Below are 21,568 nucleotides of genomic sequence, written 5' to 3'. Positions count from 1 at the left end.
TTAATATATATTTAAAAGACAATATATATCTTAAATATTTAATTTAATATCATTTATAAATGTCCTTATTTGTCTAATACAAATATTTAATATTAAATAATTAATTTTTATTTTTGATATTCAATAAAACCTTGTGATTACATTTGTGCAACCAAACAATACACTTGTAATTACACTGTGATAAACAAACAAATCAGCGTAATTACTAGGGTGTGTAATTACTACCCTAGTAATTACATCAAACAGACCCTTAGGGATTTGACTTTTGATACATGTCTTTCAAAAAGGGAAGGAATCCTTAAATATCTCTCCATATTTTTCTCCAAAAGATTCCATCTCCATCTCCATTTCTTCTATTTTTCTTGAGTTCAAGACTTAAATCATATCTATTTCCCTTTCCACACATATTTTTATGAAGTTCTTTCCTTTTTCACCCATTACTCATAATATTTGATATTTTTTTTATTGAGATTTTCATCAATCTTATTTTTAGGTTTTATTTATTCTTTGTTTCAATTTGAAATCATGTTTAAAAAATTTAAAGTTTTATTTTCTCCATGAAAAAGTTAGAGATTAGTTGAAGAGAATAACTTCGGGTTGAGCAATCGATCAAATTTCGAATTTGATGAACTAAGAACTTCAAAAGTTGTTTCCAATATTGAGAAGTTATCAAGACCAAATCAAAACCAAGAGGAACATAGACATGGAATATATTAGAAAATATCTTGACGTTTCTTTGTTGGATATCTTCATTTAGTTCTTGAAAATATTTTGTAGATCTTATTTTTGATATTAACAAGGATATCTTTGTGTTCTTTTTTATACTTGAATGATTCAATTATATATAACGATTTAATCATATTTTAGTGCTTTTTAATTACATTGTAGAATAAGGTGAAAGTTTTATGTCGGAAGCTTGTGAGAAGATTCCCAATAATTGAAGGATAGACTCATTTCGTCTCCTATTTTGACATTACTGGAAGGATCATATGGTTTTGTGGTTTATTATGATGCTTCACAGATTGGTCTTGGTTGTGTTTTGATGTAACATGAGAAAGTTATTGCATATGCTTCAAGGCAATTGAAGGTTCATGAAAAGAACTATCCGACTCATGATTTGGGGTTAGCGATGGTAGTGTTTGCTTTAAAGATGTGGAGACATTACTTATACGGTATACATGTTGATGTGTTTACCGACCACAAGAGCTTGAAGTATGTGTCCACTCAAAATGATTTGAATCTTCACCAAAGTAGATGTCTTGCGTTATTGAAATATTATGACATGAGTTTCCTCTATCATCCGTGTAAGGCAAATGTGGTGGAAGATGCTATTAGTTGATTGTCAAAAGGAAGTGTTGTTCATGTGGAGGATGGTAAGAAAGAGTTAATTTGCGATGTTCAGAGGTTTGCCTGATTGGGTGTTCGCTTGGTTGATTCTAGCGAACGTGGTGTAAGTGTTCTTAATGGATCAAAATCGTCTTTTGTAGCGAATGTGAAGGCTAAGCAAAATCTTGATCCGGTACTAGTTGAGTTGAAGAAGTTAGTTTCCAAAAAAACCATTGAGGCTTTCTCAAAAAGGGAGAGATGGCACCCTTCGATATCAAGGTCAGTTATGTGTTTCAAATGTTGATGAGTTGAGAAATTAGATTTTGACAGAAGCTCATAGTTCTTGGTATTCTATTCACCTGGGAGCCACCAAGATGTACTGTGATTTACGAGAAGTCTATTGGTGGAATGAGATGAAGAAGGATATTGTGGAATTTGTAGCTAAATTTCCAAATTGTCAATAAGTGAAAGTTGAGCATCAGAAACTAGAGGTTTGGCTCAAGACATTAGTATCTCTACTTGGAAGTGGGAAGATTTAAATATGGACTTCATTATGGATTTACCTCGCTCTCGTCGACAGTTTTATTTGATTTGAGTTATTGTGGACCAACTGAAAAAAATGGCTCACTTTCTTTGGCACGCCCCAGATTCAAGGGGCACAACTGACACCTAATGCCAAAACTCAGGCTCGAGCCGACCTTGCTGAACCATTTGCTACTAGCGCATGGTAGCCACACGCAATCAAGAAAAGAAACAAGTATATCTCGGCTTAAAATTAAGCCCTCGACTGGCAAGGCCCCTGTAAACAGATCCATAAAATAAATAACTACTCCAAAGAGTTCATATAAAGAAATAGCCAACTAGCACAAAAGTCTTGATTGAGCCGTCGAAGCCACCATGATCTCTATACCAAAACTGAAAGCACGTATATATCAAGATAATACATCAAACAACTAACAAGCTTTAGCAAACAAACAAACTAGGCCAGCATGGCCATAACGTAGCTATATACCCCACACACTAGTCTGCAAGCCTCTAAGAGTAGTAAAGATTGGCGAGACAGGTCCCCTGCCTACCCATAAAGATATATGCAACAAAAGCTAACAAACCTCCCAACTCTGGCAGCTCCGGAGGAAAGGGGCTAGCCAATCAGATAGAAGTCAATCCTGCTGCTGAGGAGGTCTACTAGGTTGTCTATCGGGACCTGTAGGTATGAATGCAGTACCCCCAGGCAATGGGGCATCAATACGAAATAATATACTGAGTATGAAAGGCAATAGACCAAGAGCAGGTATCCTAATATACTGGGAGTAATCCGATGAATAAATCAAGGATAAGATAAGTGTACTGGCCTGCTCCTAAATCTAAACATATCAAAAATAATAAAACAACAACCTAACCAATCCCCCATATGGTTGGCAGGTACAAACAACACACAAGACCACCTATCCATGCCGCAATAAGCCCAAAAGGTGCCAATCACTTTATATACTCCTATCGGTAGTGCCCTAGCCCCGTAGGCAGTCACTTAGCCCTCTTAGGCAATAATAAAGTCCCGTAGGTAGTCACATAGCCCTCTTAGGCAATAATAAAGCCCCGTAGGCAGCACATAACTCTCTTAGGAATCAAACTAACATATAGGAAACTCATAGCCCTCTTAGGCAACAACATGTCCCTGTAGGCACCACATAGCCTTCTTAGGCGTCAGTAAAGCCTCGTAGGCTACTCATAGCCCTTCTAGGCATCAATATATCCCCATAGACAACTCATAGCCCTTCTAGGCATCGATATAGTCCCATAGGCAGAACATAGCCCTTCTAGGCTTAGATCACATTCCTGCAGCTAACCACAATATCCCCAATGGCAACAATAACAATTCAATAGGCTAAAAGCGAGCAATTTAACTATAAGCAACCAATACGAATAGCCTCTAAGTCGTGTCCAACATAGGGACGCCACTAACTGAATAAGAATCCCGACAAGGGAGGATTATATCCACTCGAGCAACCAACAATAAAAAATAATGGCTATAAGTATAACAACGATAACAAACCAATTAGATTGCTCCTAAGCTTTAAGAAAACATGTCGTGGGAAAGAAATAGCCTTAACATACCTTTCCAATGAACGCTCGAAAGACCATAGTTCCTTCACGAAAGTTGTTCCTTATGTCCTAAGCTTCACAAACACTATATATACACAGCTGGTACGCACCTATAAACAATTCATAATTAATCTTAAATCGGCAGATTTTCCATATTTCCCCAACTTGTCGAAACGTCCGTAGAAATTCATAAAAATAATCATAAAAGAGTCCCGAGATGATTACCTTAGTTAAGCAAGCGTAAACCTTGAAGAAACACCAATAACTATAAATTTATATCTTCAAAAACTAGCTCCAAACATAGCTAATAGAAGGGAAAAACGATTTCCACGTGTAGAGATCACGTTTCTAGGTATGGGGGCAATCTTTAATGGTAGAAATCGTCAAAAACTAACCTTCATCATGCAAGAACTCCATAGTTACTCTCTCTTAAGCTTTCTTTCTGGTTTGGAAGTGAGAAGAAATGTTTTCATGGCTTAAAACGTTGAGTAAGCCGACATACCACTTTTTTGACCCGACCCGGATTCTGCATCGGCAGTCCGTAGTAAAACCCTCATAATTTTTTACTCTGATGTTGGTTGGATACGGGGTTTTTTGCGTTGCAAACTAGACTTGTGGGCCTTCGATTTAATGGGTGATAGGACTTCTAACTCTTTATATATTGGGAGTAAACATCCAAGACATTTGACCCAAATTTCAGAGAAATCTTTAAAAAGGAACTTACGATAACTTTCGCCAACTTTTATTTTGCCACTTCCTTAACTTTAAAACTTGAGATACAACCCTTGAACACTTAAAATATGACATACCACATCATTCTTAATTTATTACCAACCCTCTTTGTCTTTCCACGAAGATATAAGTTAATTTAGACGTTTTGAAAAGTCGGAGTGTTACATCCTTCCCCTCTTAGAAACATTCGTCCTCAAATGAAAAAATCTGAGTCACGCGGTTAAGTCCTTAGGAGTTTCCAAATTTTAGGCAGAGTATCCTTTGTAAATGTGACTATCCAGGAACATGAAACGCATAAATTCTAACCTAGGTGTCTCACAGGATGACATAAATAGCTAAGCACTAAAGCTCCGCAATAACAGTGCGAGAAAATATACAACGTCAACAACAATAATAATAAGCAACAATATAAAAAAATCATATTGGTATCTAATCTCACTGCACTAATATCAACTGATATGCTGTCATCCTGGGGTATGAAACAAGTGAGGATATTTGGACCTCATCCCATCCTCAGCTTCCCAGGTCACCTTTTCTCTATTCTTGTTTCTCCACAATACTTTAACCGAAGCCACTTCTTTGGTCCTCAATTTACGGACCTGCTAATCTAATATGGCAATTAGAGTTTCCTCGTAGGACAACTCCTCTGTGATATGAACATCCTCAACTGGGACAACCCGAGAAGGGTCTCCTATGCACTTCTGTAGCATCGATACATGGAAAACTGGATGAATAGATTCTAGCCCCGAAGACAATTCTAACTCATAAGCCACCCGTCTTACCCTCCGAAGGATTCGGTATGTCCCAATAAATCTTGGACTAAGCTTGCCTTTTTTGCCAAATATCATAACACCCTTCATAGGTGAGACTTTTAAGAATACCAAGTCATCGACACACTACTCTAAGTCCCTTCATTGTACATCTAAGTATGACTTATGTCACCTTTGAGCTGTTAGCAACCTCTCCCGAATGAGCTTAACCTGCTCTACTGTCTGCTGTACTAAGTGGGGTCCAATCAACCCTCATCTACCTCAAACCATCCAATGGGGGACCTACATTTTTTTCCATACAAAGCCTCATAAGGTGTCATCCCGATGCTGGAATGATAATTATTATTGTATGCAAACTCAATAAGAGGAAAGTGGTCATCCCAACTTCCCTTGAAGTCTAGCGCGCACCCCTGTAACATATCCTCAATTGTCAAAATTGTGCGCTTAGCCTAGCCATCTGTCTGAGGGTGAAAGGTTGTATTAAGATTAATTTGTGTCCCCAGTCCTTTCTGGAAGGACTTTCATAAGTTGGCCGTAAATTGTGCTCCTCTATCAGAGATAATAGATACTGGTACACCGTGTAGCCTAACAATCTCTCTAATATAGAGCCCTGCATAGTCTTTGGCCAAAAAAGTATCCCTGATTGGTAAGAACTGGGCTGATTTGTTAGTCTATCAACAATTACGCAAATAGAGTCAAACTTGCGACGCGATTGAGGCAACCCTGTAATAAAATTCATATTAATTGCTTCCCATTTCCAAAAAGGAATGACTATCTCCTGAACTAGCCCAGCGGGCTTTTGGTGCTCAACCTTTACCTATTGGCAGTTAGGACACTGTTCCATAAATTCAGCAATGTCCTTCTTCATCCCGTTCCACCAATAAATCTCCTTAATATCATGGTACATCTTCGTCGAACCAGGGTGAATAGAATAACGAGAATGATGTGTCTCTTCCATAATCCGATGTCAAAGTCCTTCAATATTTGGAACACACATTCGATCGCTATATCTAAGGACTCCATCTTCTACTATATCAAATGCTAAAGATTGCTGATCCTAAGCCTTGGCTCTGAGCTACTCTAATCTTGGATCCTCTTGTTGCTGTGATTTTACTTCTACAACTAGAGATGATACGAAGGTGTCCTGAATTGTTACCCCACTATCTTCTGCCTCTAACAATCTGACTCCCAAGCTAGCTAACTGATGAAGTTCTCGCGTTAGCTCGCGCTTCTCAAGACCTAAATAGGATAAAATACCCATAGATCTTTGACTGAGGGCATCGACAACCACATTCACCTTTCCTGGATGATATAAATATCCACGTCGTAGTCTTTCAGTAACTCAAGCCATTGACGCTGTCACAAATTAAAATCCTTCTATCTAAAGATATATTGAAGGCTTTTATGATCTTTAAAGATGTCAACATGAATTCCATACAAATAGTGTCTCCAGATCTTTAACGCATGCACAACTGCAGCCAACTCTAAATCGTGGGTCGGATAGTTCTTCTCATGCTTTCTCAACTGCCTTGAAGCATATGCGATAACCTTACCATGTTGCATTAGAACACATTCCAACCCAACACCAGAAGCATCACAGTACACTGCATAGCCTTCTGAACCCTTTGGCAATGCTAGAATTGGTGTTGATGTCAACATGTCCTTCAACTCCTGGAAACTATGCTCGCAAGCCTTAGTCCACTGGAACTTAGCTGCTTTTTGAGTCAACTTCGTTAATGGTGCTGAAAGTGAAGAAAACCCCTCTACAAACCTTTTGTAGTACCCAACTAACCCTAAGAAACTACGAACCTCAGTCGGAGTCATGGGTCTGGGCCAAGTCTTTATGGCCTCAATCTTTTGTGTATCAACTGCAATGCCTGTATCAGATACAATATGGCCTAAGAAAGCTACAAAGTCCAACCAGAATTCACACTTAGAAATTTTTTCATAAAGTTCTCGATCTCGAAGAACCTGAAGGACTGCTCGCAGATGATTTGAATGCTCTACTTTTGAACGTGAATACACCAAAATATCATCAATAAATACAATCACTAACAAGTCTAGATACGGTCTGAATATACTATTCATCAGGTCCATGAACACTGCTGGGGCATTAGTTAATCCAAAAGACATTACTAAGAACTCAAAGTGTTCATATCTGGTTTTAAAATCTGTCTTTGGAACGTTTTTCTCCCTAACTCTTATTTGGTGGTACCCTAATCTTAAATCAATCTTTGAGAAGTACTCAGCACCTTGTAACTGATCAAACAAGTCATCAATCCTCGGAAGGGGATACTTATTCTTTATAGTCACCTTATTCAGCTGTCGGTAATTGATACACATTCTTAGTGAGCCATCTTTCTTCCTTACGAATAACACTGACACACCCCATGGTGAAACACTAGGCCTGATAAAGCCAACAAGTCTTTCAGCTGATCCTTCATCTCCTTTAGCTCAGTAGGAGCCATTTTATAAGGAGGGTTAAATATGGGTTGTGTACATAGTAGCATATCGATAGCAAAATCAATTTTCCGTTATGGAGGGATACTAGGAAGCTCGTCTGGAAATACATCTAGAAACTCATTAACTATCGGAATAGGCTGAAGAGTCGGTGGTTCTGCATCTATATCATGAACGTGAACAAGATGATAAACACAACCCTTAGTAATCATCCTCCTCGCCTTAAGATAGGAAATAAACTTACCTTTCGGTGTTGCTGTATTGCCTTTCCATTCCCAAACTGCCTCTACTGGAAAGTGGAGTCTAACAATCTTTGTCCGGCAATCAACATTAGCATAAAAAGATGCTGACAAGTCCTTACCCATAATGATGTCGAAATCGACCCTAACTCTATGAGGTCTAAAGAGGTATCGTCTAACCTCGATTGACTCTCCTGGCAATAATAGACTCACCAACTGGTGTAGATACAGTAAAGGGTCGATCTAATGACTCTGCTCCTATACATAACTTTCCCGCAATAAATGGAGTAACATAAGACAGAGTAGATCCAGGATCTATCAAAGCATAAACACAATGGGAGCAAATAATCAATGTACCTGTCACAACATCTGGTGATGACTTTGAGTCCTGTCGGCCGGCTAGTGAATATGTATGGTTTTGTACACTACCAGAACAGATGCTCCGTCTCTGCCTCCGCCTCTACCTCTACCTGCTGAAGTCTGGGGTCCACGCCCTATAGACTATGTTGATGATGAGGAACCTACTACTGACCTGGTCGACTAACCTATAACACCCTGACCTATGGTCGGGCATTTTCTCCACCCATGCCCCTCCTGTCCACAAGAATAACAACTTGTGGAACTCTGTCTGCACCTCCCGAAATGCATCCTACTGCAAGTAGTACAACGCGGTAGGGCTGTCTTACCTTGGCCTGAACCCCTCTGTTGCTGAGAGACTGATGCTCATGACTGTCCCTGATGATAAAATCTACTACCCTGGAACTGCTGTGGTGGAGGTCTAAGTGGCCTAATAGAATATCGAGGTCTGGAACCACCCTGAAAATCTCCCTGTGAACCAGAGGGCCTAGCCCTCTTCTGTCTTTCTCTCTCGACCCTCTCACTCATATACTGTAGATGTCGGCGATCCTCTATGCCTTGTGGAAAGGCTTGAATTCGCGCGATATCCATATTATCATTTAGTGCAGCGGTAGAACAAACGTCGATATAGTTTGAGTCGAGCCCTTCCACAAATCTACGTACCCTATCATGCATCGTATCAGCAAATGCTGGTGCATGTCTAGCCAATGAATCAAATCTCAGCCCATACTCTTGAACACTCATGCTGCCTTGTCGGAGGTTCAAAAACTGGTCCACCCGGCTATCTCTAATCTCTCGAGGCAAATAGTGATCTATGAAAGCTTCTGTAAAGCTATCCCAAGTGGGTAGAGATGCATCTTTTCCCCTAGATCTCTCCCAACTTTCGTACAACAATACTGCAATATCGCACAATGGAAATGCTGCTAACTCAACTGACTCAGTCGCTGAGGCATGCATGACTCTAAAGCTCCTATGAAGCTGATCAACAAAGTGATGATGGTCCTCTCTGCGATCGGTCCCTGTAAACTGTAGAAAATTCAAGGTAAGAAATTCATGAACTCTCAAACTTTCGGGCCCTTCAGAAGGTTCGGCAACATTTGGCGCAACTGGCTGGCACTGTGCAGCTACTAACCGTGCTAACATACATACTGCACTCTTGAAATCCTGATCATAAATATGAGGAACTAGAGGTGGTACTGCTGGTGGAGCCGAAATCCCTGTAGCTCTCAGAGGCTCCTGAAGCAGTGGAGAAGCTATATGGGGCTGAGAAGATGTCTCCCCTTGGGTCTCACAATGGGCAACCTCCACCTATGGTACCTTGTCGGTACCCTCGCCTATAACTGTATCTATCCCCTGGCTACCTATGGTCTGTCTGGTGTCAGCCATCTCTATCTACATACAAGTATCATTATAAGCCAAAAACCTAAACCCTTAAGACACTGCTCTATAGCACGAGGAGAGCAAAAGAATGATAGTCATTCTAACATGCCCGGTAGCTTCTTGCTTATCGAATGTGGTGCACAACACATTTATAAACAAGACTCTACTAGACACGACTTGCAGACTCCCTAGGATACGATGTTGCTCTAATACCAAGTTTGTCACGCCCCAAATTCAAGGGGCGCAACTGGCTCCTAATGCCAAAACTCAGGCTCGAGCTGACCCTGCTAAACCATTTCCTACTAGCGCATGACAGCCACAGAAAATTAAGAAAACCAACAAGTATATCTCGGCTTAAAATTAACCCCTGGGCCGGCAAGGCCCTTGTAAGCAGATCCATAAAAGAAACAGCTACTTCCAAGAGTTCATATAAAGAAATAGCCAACTAGCACAGAAGTTTTGATTGGGCCATCGAGGCCACCATGATCTCTATACCAAAACTCAAAGCAAGTATATATCAAGATAATACATCAAACAACTAACAAGCTTCAGCAAACCAACAAACTAGGCCATCACGGCCATAACATAGCTATAGACCCCACACACTAGTCTGCAAGCCTCTAAGAGTAGTAAAGATTGGCGGGACAGGTCCCCAGCCTACTCATAAAGATATCTACAACAAAAGTTAACAAGCCTCCCAACTCTGGTAGCTACAGAGGAATGGGGCTAGCTAATCATATAGAAGTCAATCCTGCTGTTGAGGAGGTCTACTGGGTCATCTGTCAGGACCTGCAGGTATGAATGCAGTACCCCCAGGCAATGGGGCCTCCATACGAAATAATATACTGAGTATGAAAGGTAATAGACCACGAGAATGTATCCTAATATACTGGGAGTAATCCGATAAATAAATCAAGGATAAGATAAGTGTACTGACCTGCTCCTAAATCTAAACATATAAAAAATAATGAAACAAAAACCTAACCAATCCCCCATAAGCTCGGTATGTACAAACAACACACAAGACCACCTATCAAAAGCCCAATAAGCCCAAAAGGTGCCAATCACTCAATATACTCCTATCGGTAGTCCCCTAGCCCCGTAGGCAATCACATAGCCTTCTTAGGCAAAAATATACCCCCGTAGGTAGCACATAACTCTCTTAGGCATCAATATAACTTATAGGCAGCTCATATCCCTCTTAGGTATCAACATGGCCCTGCAGGCAACACATAGCCTTCTTTGGCGTCAATATAGCCCCATATGCTACTTATAGCCCTTCTAGGCATCAATATATCCCCGTAGACAACTCATAGCCCTTCTAGGCATCAATATAGCCCCATAGGCAGAACATAATCCTTCTAGGAATAAATCACATTCCTACAGCTAACCACAATATCCCCAAAGGCAACAATAACAATTCAATAGGCAAAAAGCGAGCAATTTTGCTATAAGCAACCTATACAAATAGCCTCTAAGTCGTGTCCAACATAGGGACGCCACTAACTGAATAAGAATCTCGACAAAGGAGGATTATATCCACTCTAGCAGGCAACAATCAGTAATAATGGCTACAAATATAACAACGATAACAACCTAATTACATTGCTCCTAAGCTTTAAGGAAACATGTCGTGATAAGGGAATAGCCTTAACATACCTTTCCAATGAACGCTCGAAAGACCATAGTTCCTTCACGAAAGTTATTCCTTATGTCCTAAGCTTCACAAACACTATATATACACCGCTGGTACGCACCTATAAACAGTTCATAATTAATCTTAAATCGGCAGATTTTCCATGTTTCCCCAACTTGTCAAAACATCCGTAGAAATTCATAAAAACAATCATAAAAGAGTCCCGAGATGATTACCTTAGTTAAGCAAGCGTAAACCTTGAAGAAACACCAATAACTATAAATTTATATCTTCAAAAACTAGCTCCAAACATAGCTAATAGAAGGGAAAAATGATTGCCACATGTAGAGATCACGTTTCTAGGCACGGGGGCAACCTTTAATGGTTGAAATCATCAAAAACTAACCTTCATCATGCAAGAACTCCATAGGAACCCTCTCTTAAGCTTTATTTCTGGTTTGGAAGTTTAAAGAAATGTTTACATGGCTTAAAACATTGAGTAAGCTGACATACTACATTTTTGATCCGACCCGGATTCTTCCTCGACAGTCCGTAGTAAAACCCTCATAACTTTTTACTCCAATGTCAGTTGGATACGAGGTTTTTGCATTGAAAACTAGACTCGTAGGACTTTGATTTAATGGGTGATAGGCCTTCTAACTCTTCATATATTGGGAGAAAACATCCAAGACATTTGACCAAAATTTCAGAGAAATCTTTAAAAAGGAACTTACGATAACTTTCGCCAACTTTTATTTTGCCACTTACCTAACTTCAAAACTTGAGATACAACCATTGAACACTTAAAATATGACATACAACATCATTCTTAATTTATTACCACCCTCCTTGTCGTTCCACGGAGATAAGAGTTAATTTTGACATTTTTAAAAGTCGGGGTGTTACATTCTTTTCGTAATGACTTCATTTTCAGCCAAAGAGTATGCCAAGATTTACATTTAGGAAATAATTATGTTGGATGGAGTTCCCTTATCTATGATATCCTATGGTACTCAGTTTACATCTCAGTTTTGAAAGTCGTTTCAAAATAGTCTTGGTACTCAAGTGAAACTTAGCACAACTTTCCACCCTCAGACCGATGGAAAAGTCGAACGTACCATTCAGACTCTAGAAGATATGTTAAGATCCCGTGTAATTGATTTCAAGGGTAATTGGTATAATCATCTGTCATTGATTAAGTTTGCTTATAATAATACCTATTATTCTAGCAGTTAGATGACACCGTTTGTAGCTCTTTATGGTAGAAGGTGTAGGTCTCCTTTTGTAACACCCCATAGTTTAGTAGTTCAACTAGAGCTTGATGTGAGGGTTAGAGTCATAGGTATAACCTCCCATTCTTAGAATGAAGGGTTCCAGGTTAGAACATCAAGGTACGACTCCCCAAGGACCAACCAAGGGTCCTTGAAGAGGACCCTAGCAAACCACCTAGAATCTGCCCCAAGGCAGTGTACCCACGAAGAGACCCACACCCCGTAGGGGTTCCACACCTCGTGGGTGAGGGTCCCAAAAGTTCACTTGCAGACCACCACCCATGGAAGACCAGCATGCCCCGTGGGCGTGGTCTCGTGGGTGAGGCAGTGAGAGTCATTAAGTCGGTGAAGTGAGGGGATTATGGAACTTTCCGAAATTAATTAGGGGTTAAGTGGTGTCATTTTATATTAGCTTAGACAACCTATATAAAGACTTTAGACCCTTAATTAAGTGATTACAAATCATTATTTCAACTCACAAAAAGAACACAATTCCTCCAATAAATTCTCTCTCTAGAAAGTGAAGAAGAAGAAGAACAAGAGAATCAAGCTAGGTCAAATTCCTCCAATCTTCCAAGATTTTTGAGAGCTTTTTATCCAAGGTATGTTAGCTTATTCATCCGTGGATTCTTCCATCTATGGAGCCCCCTAGAATTACCCTAATTGTGAAGATGAAATCCCCAATTCAAGTTAGGGTTCCTTCCAATATTGTGGGTTAAGTTGATTATGGATCCAATTGAGTGGATATTGAATGTTTATGATTGAATTAGTAGTAAATCATGTTATTATGATGAAATTACATGTTTTGCATGGTTAACCCTAGTTTAATTGATGAAATTGAAGTAATGTGGGTTTATGCCTTGTGAAGGGAAATTGAGGATTCATAGATGATCTTCTAGAATTGATGAAATGTATAGTAATTGTTCAAGAATAAAAGTATATAGACATGAATTGATTAGATTAGGGCTTATATGATGGATCATGACTAGTAATGATTGAGATTGAGCCTTTATGGTGAATTATGACTAGAATTTCTTAAGAATGAAGCATGTGACTATAATGTCTTATGATCTAGGTATGTATGATGATTGTAAGAAGTAAATCTTTGAGAGTAAGGCTTGTAGTCATGAATGTTGATTACTAGGGTTTTGAAAGTAAAGCCACTATGTGAATTATGTATGTTAAGGCTCTAAGAGTGAAACTTATATGACAAAGGTAGACTACTAGCTAGAATGGTTGTGTAAGATCTTTACCCACCTAATCTACCTTAAGTATGATTGAATGTATGAAGTGATAGATTCACATGAGTTATGATAGTATATATGTCTAATGTAATTATTCTAGATATGTTGATTTGATATGAGCCTTGACCCTTGAAAGGGAAAGATATGATAATATGCATGTTTTATGAAAGCTATGTAGATTCTTTATGAACACTTTGAGAGTGAAGTGTCTATGATCATGTTGTGTTGTTGAAAGGAAATTCTCATATACACACTTATGCATGAATATGATATGATATGAAAGGTTCTCTCACATAGAATGATTCTAGGTTGAAAGGTTTGCTCACCTAAAATGAATCTAAGTCCAAGGACTATGAAATGTGATGAGGCTTGTGGTGATTCCCCCAAAGACCATTATATGAGAGGAATGTGAGGTGAATTCCCTTATTCCTAATTAGATAAACATGAGGTGATTACCCATGTCATGATATGAGAAGTGTGTGGTGACTACCCTTAATATATAATTTCTATACCAAGGCAAGAGGTGAATAACCATTAGCCTTTAAAGTGATATGGAGGCGAATACCTATATCACATTATAATGGACATGGATGTGATTACCTATGATCCTTATTAATCGATGTGGAGGAGAATACCTACATAAAACCCTAAGATGAATATGGAGGCGAATACCTATATCTTGTTAAAATGGACATGGAGGCGAATACCTATTATCCCTTAATATGAACATGGAGGCGAATACCTATGATTCCTTAAATTTATTATGTTATGATCTATGAATTGTGTGGATTGTAGCTTGAAAGGCCTTCCATGATATGTATGACTTGAGGAAATTCCCCTTGTTTATGAAATATGAGCTAAATATGAGATCAAAGAGATGATCAATATGTATGATGACCTAAAGTGGTACTTAGCATGGGTGGTATTATGGGGTCTTATCAATGCATTGCACAAGTATGACTTGAAGGTACTTATGAAGTGTTTCCTTATATGTTGTATGCTTATATTGGATTATTACTATAGTTGTCTTCCTTGATATGTTTGACTAAGGGTGAAGGTTCCCTTGTCTATGAGGATTAAGCTAATGATGAGATCAAAAGATGGTAAGTATGATTATGATTGCCTAAAAGTGGTACTTAGTATGGATGAGATTATGTGGTCTTATTCATGCATTGCAGAAGTATGCTTTGAGGTTACTTGGGAAGTTGTTCTCTTATGTTATGAAGATCTAGGGACTTACTATGGTTATGAATATGTTGTATCTCCTATGTTTATGTATTATTCCTTATGTTGACTAATGCTTATATTATGTCTATGTTGGAGCTTACAAGTATGGTTATGTTGTTATGCTCTTATGATGTTATGCTAGCTATCATATTTTGTACATTTTGTACTAACACATACTCTTGCCTACATTCTTATCAAATGTAGGGTCCGGCAATATTGAAATCCATTCTCGTGGCTAGGTTCCTAGTAGAAGCAAGGAGTTGAAGATTGGGTGAGTCCTCATATCAATCGAGGATTTGCCTACCTGTCCTTATGTCTTTCATTTTATGTTTAGACTATTGTATGGGCTGTGTCCCAAGAGTTGTTCGAGTTGTATTAGATTGTTTGAGACAAAGTGTTATAGACTTTCGCTTGATTTTATAAAAGACTTCGATTGTATGGGAAAAGTTTTAAATTTTCGCACTTTTCTATTATCTTATGTTATGATATGCTAAGTGGATTATATGAGACCCCTTTGGGATCAAGTACGCCATGTTACATCTAAGGTGTACCCTGGGTCGTGACACCTCTTGGGTGGTTTGAAGTTGGTGATGTTGCTTTGATAGGACCCGAGTTGGTGCATGAGGCTATGGAAAAGGTTGGACTTATTCGTGAAAGATTGAAAATGTCTCAAAGTCGACAAAATTTGTATGACGATGTTAGATGAAGAGAACTTGAATTTAATGTTAATGATTGAGTCTACTTGAAAATTTCACCCATGAAGGGTGTGATGAGGTTTGGGAAGAAGAAGCTTAGTCCCTTTTATGTGGGTCCATATCCGATTTTGAGATGTATTGGCAAAGTTGCTTATGATCATGATTACCTAATGATTTAGCATCGGTACACCTGGTATTCCATGTCTTTTTTTGAAAAAGTGTGTTGAAAATCCGATATCTATTGTACCTTTTGAAGGTTTGGGAGTTAAATAAAATCTTTCTTATGAAGAGGTTCTGATTGAGATTCTAGGCCAACAAGTTAGGAGGTTGAGAAACAAAGAAGTTGCTTCCGTGAAGGTTCTTTGGAGGAATCAGTTAGTTAAGGGTGCTATGCAGAAATGTTTTATTCAATATAACCTTATGATTACACTTTTGCAAGCTAAGAGTACACTTATAATTACACTGTGACAAATAAATAGATCAACGTAATTACTAAGGTGTGTAATTACTAGAATGGTAATTACTACCCTAGTAATTACACCAATTCTAATTACCTAGTGACATTCCAAACAAACCCTTAGGGATTTGACTTTTGATACATGTCTTTTAAAAAGAGAAGGAATCCTTAAATATCTCTCCATATTTTTCTCCAAAAGATTTCATCTCCATCTCCATATCTTTCATTTTTCCTAAGTTCAAAACCTAAATCATATCTATTTCCATTTCCACACATATTTTTACAAAGTTCTCTTCTTTTTCACCAATTACTCATAATATTTGATATTTTATTATTAAGACTTTCATCAATCTTATTTTGAGGTTTTATTTATTCTTTGTTTCAATATGAAATTATGATTAAAAAATTCAAAGTTTTATTTTCTCCGTGAAAGAGTCAGAGATTAGTTGAAGAGAATAACTTTTGGTTGAGCAAGATGAACTAAGAACTTCAAAAGCTGTTTCGAGTATTGAGAAGTTATCGAGACTAAATCAAGATCAAGAGGAACATAGACATGGAATATATTGGAAAATAGCTTAACGTTTCTTTGTTCGATATCTTCATTTAGTTTTTGAATCTATATCGTGGAGCTTATTTTTGATATTAACAAGGATATCTTTGTATTTTTTTATAATTGAATGATTCAATTATATATAACGATTTTTCATATTTTAGTGCTTTTTAATTACACTATAGAATGATCTTTCAGTTTCTATACCCGTATAAGTATGGTCAATTTGTAAATCAGTTTCTGTATCCATATAAGTATAATGTTTTTACCAATGAATTAAATGTATAGATTTTGGTTTCCTTGAATTTAATTTACTGTATCTTAAAAAAGATAGTTTTTATACCTATATTAATAAGAAAAGAAAGCATACCTGGACTGCCACATGGCAGCAAGTGAAGGCCATTATGTTGAGGCGGTTGGACAAATATGCGTGGAATGTGGAAACCCAATTCCTTTCGGTTTTGGGTTTCTCAATTTGTTTGGACTCAATTATTTATTTATAGCTTTCTAGATAAATAGTCCATTAAATTATTTTTGAAGAAGCAATATACTTTTTAAGGAAAACTCATCATACTTTTGTGGTTCTTTTCTTAAACATTAGTAGCTAAAGACACTTTTTCTAGGGCTGCGGCTATGACTGATTGTTGAACATTAATTTCCTTTGGATGAATTTGATTATCATATAAATTATTTTTATATTTTTATTTTAGTATTTCATACTTGATCACCATAGAAATAAATTCATTTTCTATTCTTGAACTCGAGAGACAGAGAGGTAGATAGATCAGAGAATATAAGAAGCGTGGTCTAGCTTGCATATTACTTGATAGATTAGTGTTCGTGATTGACACCCACACGAACACCGTGCTTTGTTACAAAATAGGATGAATATAAATGCTCTCCATTTGAGTCTGTCCATCCCCGCTCAACGATGTAGTTAGTCAGTCAACTTGGGTAGGCGGTTAGAGGTCGTGAAATCATGATCATAATATCAACCCTATAAATCAATAATTTGATAACCGTATGAAATCTATGAAAGAGATGTGACACATGAATTCTTAGTATGTTGCAGCCCTGGAATTACCCCAATCATTGTAAGTTAATCTTATTATTTAATTCTTGCATCCTTCTGTTTACAAATAAAATTTATATTCTTTTGGCACTCTTGAATAAATAATTAGACTAGTATAAATTAGTAAAATAATTAATCGACAAGTCCTTTGGGTTCGATAATATGACTCTTTTAGAGCCATTATATTACTTACGCGACCATGTACACCTGCGTGTGCTTTTGAAAGCAACAAGTTTTTGGCACTGCTGCCGGGGACTTAGAAATTAGTTATTCTTCTAGGTTATACTTTTTTATTTATTTATTCAAGTTTTTTTTATAATTTTATTTTGAACAAATACTCGTTTCCCTTTGAATAATTTGGCACTCTTATTGATATGGATGATTAAGATAAATGGTGGTCGGGGGATGAGTATCTTTGTAAGTATTGTGATAGACTCCACTTGGATATCGAGTGTCTTATAAGTGGTGGTCGATATCATAATTGGAATGGTGGTCCTAACACTTATTCCCCTTTCCCAAACCCTATTATGGTTCTTCTGTTACTTGTGATGTTGGCAAAATTGATTGTATGGAAAATGCGAAACAAGAGGCTCACATTAGGGATTTATTGGATCAAATAATGGAAGCCATTGAAATAACTAATTTAGCAATCATGGAACTGTAATAAAAAATACGGAACAACGAGCAAAAACAATGGAACTGCAAGAAAAATCATAGATCTGCAAGCTAAGTTTGACGCTTATAAACTACAAAGTACAAGCCTAGCCAATACTCAATAAGATGAAGAGACTGAATCCCAACAAGAAGAAAGTTGTGAACAAGCAAAGATAGTGAACCAATTTTGGTTGGAGGAAAGAACTCAACTTTTCAAGATTTAAGAGTGTCACGACCCAGACTGTCGTGAGTGGCACCCACACTAACCCTCCGGTGGGAGAACCATTACTACAACCCAAACTAACAACTCAACCAAAATACTAAGGCATTTAAATATACAGAAGCAGCTTTAAATGCTAAGGAAAAGAAATAGGGAGTTCCCATAAACTCCAAACAAAAGTGTAACAACCAAAATAATGCGGAATAACACCTAGAACATAAAAGTCAATGTACCAAAACATCTAAGGTTCAATCATAAGTCTAAACAAGAAGGGGTACAACCCCACACTAAACATAAGAAATCTAAGGAACTAGTCTAAATCCAAAAATGTGGACATAAACCAAAATAGAACTCATGGCAGCCCGGAAGAACTAGCTCACCCTTGAATTCGAACGATCACTGATCTTTTAAACGAGGTCTGTCAATAGCCACTTGAAGATGCCCCGAACTCAACAAAGAAAGAGCAAGTGCAGTATCAGTACACAGCCATAATGTACTGGTAGGATCACGCGACTATCCCACTAAGTTCAACATACATAAGCCATTACAACATAACAATAACATGAATACACCGAACATATACAATATCAATATCATTTTCAAACAACGTGCAATTTCACAATTCTCAAGATATACAGTTATGTCAAGTTAAAGGTCCTCTCATGGAACCCACACCCAAACTGTTAGTGTACCGGTACGTGGTACCCGTTCCAATATTTATGCCGACACGTGGCAACCGATCCTAGTCAGTGTGTCGAAACGCAACACCTGATCCATTCAACAAGCCACAATCACAATCACAAGTATATTCTCAAAATCATACAATCAACTCATGATTCATGGCATTCATCATTCATCTATCCTCATTTAGAATTAGTGTGATCAATAACGCAACATTCACATACATACATATATTATAATGAAGTAATAACAAACATACATCACACAACATGAAATCACAACCATCACCTATCTCGAACAAAGCTTGAATTCCCTAAGAAACTTGATTCTTCCCTTTTCGGATTCTTTCCGTTTGTTCTTGGTCTACAAACAATCAAAATAATACGAGAATCAATAACAATGTCTAATTACCCGAATTAAAGTTAACACTATCAACCCTAGATTAAACCTATGATACCAATATCCAAATTAGGGCTTTTCCACCATAAATTCCAGATCAAAAGCCTACCCCATCGATAATGACCCATTAGTTTACGTTCTATGGATTGAAACTTGGATTCGAAGAGTGAAAACCATACCTTTAGCTTAAAGAATGTTGAAAACTGGTCAAGAACTCGCATGGGGTCGTCTCCTAGCTCTCAATGTTGAAAAGTGCAGAATAAAACATTTTTGGGGTTTATTTCTGACTTAATTCACGATTGGCCCGCCACAACGGTCCTCACCCGGCTACAACGGCCTCGCCCTGGCGGCACAAAATCCCGCCATAGCGGCTTGCACATAATAGAGAGCTATATAAAGAATTTCCAAACCACCATTTCATAACACACCTTCATCCCATGACACTCAGAAACCACTCTCTCAGGCTAAGATTAATTTCGGGAGTTCTACTCGCCCGAATTCAATTCCGGAAAGTCGTACAGGTTCCTTAACATCCTAGCTATCTATTCATATGATCGAATTCATAATTAGATCTCCCAATTGTTACCAGATTTCTCTAGACTTCACTAACTCCGATTTCATCCAAATCTGGACTAGGTTGGAAAATAACAAGTTACAATTTCCGGCGCAAATTTTTTTCCCGATGGCTTTTATATAACGATGGAAGCCGGCCATTACAATAGATACCAATTTACCCATCACTCATCCCCGAGTGACAAACTTAGGAAAATAGGCTAAAGAAAGAATGAAATAGTACCTGAATCGATGAACATCTGGGATACTTGTCTCGCACGTCTTTCTTGGTTTCCCAAGTAGCTTCCTCAACTGGACGATGCTTCAATTGAACTTTCACAGGCTTAATCTCTTTGGTACTCAGCTTCCAACTATCACGATCAAGAATTACAATCGATTCCTCCTCATAGTGAAGGTCTTTGTCCAAGACAACTGAGTCCCATTTTATGATTTAATCCCCGTCTCCATGATATCTCTTCAACATGGACACATGAAATACCAGATAAACTCCCGATAGGTTCGGAGGTAAGGCCAATCTATAAGCCACTGGCCCTACACAATCAAGAACCTCAAATGGAACAATATAACGGGACTAAGCTTGCCATTCTTGCCAAATCTCATCACCCCTTTCATGGGTGATACCTTAAGAAGAACATTCTCCCCCGTCTGAAATGCCATGTCTCTTACGTTATGGTCCGCATACTTCTTTAGCCTACTCTGGCCTGCTAAAAGTTTAGCTTGAATACTCCTCAACTTATTTTAAGCATCCTTCACTAAATCAACCCCCAAAGGTTTCACATCTCCATCCTCAAACCATTCTATGAGTGATCTACATCCCCTCCCATAAAGTTTCTCAAATGGTGCCATATCAATGCTGGAGTGATAATATTATTATAGGAGAACTCATACAATGGTAAGAACTTATCCCAATGTCCTCCAAAATCAATCACACATGCCCTCAACATGTCTTCTAACACTTGAATAGTACTCTTTGACTGCCTTTCCGTCAGTGGATGGAAAGCGGTACTAAAAGTGAGTTGTTTCCCCAATTCCTCATGTAGTTTCCTTCAGAACTTGGATGTGAATTGCGTACCACAGTCTGAGATGATAGAAAGGGGTACCTCATGTAATCTCACTATCTCTTTCACATAAACCTTAGCCAATTGTTGAACATTATAATCTATTCTGATGAGAATAAATTGGGCTGACTTAGTCAATCGGTCAACCACTATCCAAATAGAATCAAACTTCCCCAAAGTCTTGGAAAGACCAACCACAAAATCTATGGCTATCCTTTCCCACTTCCATTCTGGAATTGGCATTCTCTGAAGGAACCCTGCAGGCCTTTGATGTTCATACATTACTTGTTGGCAATTTTGACACTTAGCCACAACCTCCGCTATGTCTTTCTTCATGCCCGATCACTAATAAATTTGCTTCAAATCCTGGTACATCTTGGTCACACTCGGATGAATGGAATATCGCGAACCATTGGATTCTGTCAATAATTTCTGAATCAAGTCATCTATACTAGGAACGCAAA

The 21,568-nt window shown here is 38.1% G+C and overlaps 1 protein-coding gene across 3 annotated transcripts in view; it reads left to right on the top strand.

Annotated features, from left to right (window-relative positions):
• Positions 1-21,568, top strand: part of LOC125878283 (aspartate aminotransferase, chloroplastic) — a 936,263-nt gene that overhangs the window by 451,279 nt on the left and 463,416 nt on the right. The gene's annotated exons all lie outside the window — the stretch shown is intronic.

Source organism: Solanum stenotomum, chromosome 10 (assembly GCF_019186545.1).
Source record: "Solanum stenotomum isolate F172 chromosome 10, ASM1918654v1, whole genome shotgun sequence".
Classification (NCBI taxonomy): Eukaryota; Viridiplantae; Streptophyta; class Magnoliopsida; order Solanales; family Solanaceae; genus Solanum; species Solanum stenotomum.
The sequence above is the reverse complement of the archived record's forward strand: the minus strand, read 5'-3'. Positions and strand labels throughout refer to the sequence as shown.